The sequence below is a fragment of the Dioscorea cayenensis genome, chromosome 3, assembly GCF_009730915.1.
Source record: "Dioscorea cayenensis subsp. rotundata cultivar TDr96_F1 chromosome 3, TDr96_F1_v2_PseudoChromosome.rev07_lg8_w22 25.fasta, whole genome shotgun sequence".
Lineage (NCBI taxonomy): Eukaryota > Viridiplantae > Streptophyta > Magnoliopsida > Dioscoreales > Dioscoreaceae > Dioscorea > Dioscorea cayenensis.
In genome coordinates this window covers 17,292,875-17,294,259 of record NC_052473.1, presented here as the reverse complement: position 1 = coordinate 17,294,259, position 1,385 = coordinate 17,292,875, and positions in this window count along the sequence as shown.

The window sequence follows — 1,385 nt, the reverse complement described above, 5'->3', positions numbered from 1 at the left end:
CATAACTACTATTATTTAGGGTGTGCAGTATTTGCCTCAAGCCAAATAATTAACTTGATTAATCCCACCTGGTTTATATAGTTTATTTAGTTTGATTTAAAATTGAAGGCAGATGTAAAGGGGGTTTTTCTAATGTTTTAAATTTTCAATTAAGTTTGAGATTTTATAAATTGTAACATTCACTGTGCTAATAGAACTTGAACACACACAGTGTCTTCATTTCCCATATCATTTGATTTTAGTTGGATTTATCATATAGTAGTACAACTTAAAATTTTAGTTTACTTTAAATAAATTAAATAAATCAAACTATCTGAACCTCATATTTAACGAAAGTTACAAATAACAAAAATTTATTTACTATGTAATAAATATGATTATGTATGTTTATTATATTAGTGCATTTAATTATCGAGGGATAAATATAATCGAGTCAGGTTAAAACCTAAACGGGATCTATTAGACTAAACCTATAGCTTATAAATAATCGATTGTTAGTAAAATTCAAATCTATAGTTAATTTAGATACATCTTATTGAGCTAACTAACATAGGGTTGATCACTTGATCTATAGGCAACCAACCATGTTCTATATAATTATTTATTCCCTTCCAAAGGCAAAGGGTTGTCATTGCTTTAATCAAAGAATAGTGATATCCAAATCACAGGCATGCTATATATTTTGACTTTGAGACAAGAGCTACCAAAGTTCTAGTCATATAAATAATCATCTGAAATCTTATTAAATTACATGGTCCTTTCATTGTATCTCCTATCCCATATATTCCTAAGCATGCAAGATGGATAAAAACAAAGCATGCTAACCAATGCCTTCTTTTATTAATAAAAAAACAAACAAATAAATAAATAAACATCTAATCTAAAGTTCATGATACCTAACCTCACTTAATTATGGACATATAATTCCTAACCAATGCTAGGTGTTGGATGATGGTGCTTTACGAATAGTGGGGTACACATGCATCATGCACCATATATCTTCAATGCTTCATCATCATCATCATCACTATTTAATTATCTCCTTTTCTCGCTTCAATCTTCATCTTTGATTTATGAAGTCTCATACTAATTATTCTCTTAAATAATTATATATATGTATATATCTTATGTTGCATATTTGCTTCATGTAGAATCTATCTTGTATTCATATAATTACTCGTTCTTGATAAATATTTTGTCCCGTTTAATATATTGCTTGATCGCTCCATAAATTATTGCAAAATTCCATTCATATTCTTTTCTTAATAATGCCAATGCCACATTTAAACTTTTTATTTCACCACATAATTATTCATAAATTATATGCGATTCTTTCCATCATACATGACATGATAAATGATAATCGCTTGCATTAAATCCTTATT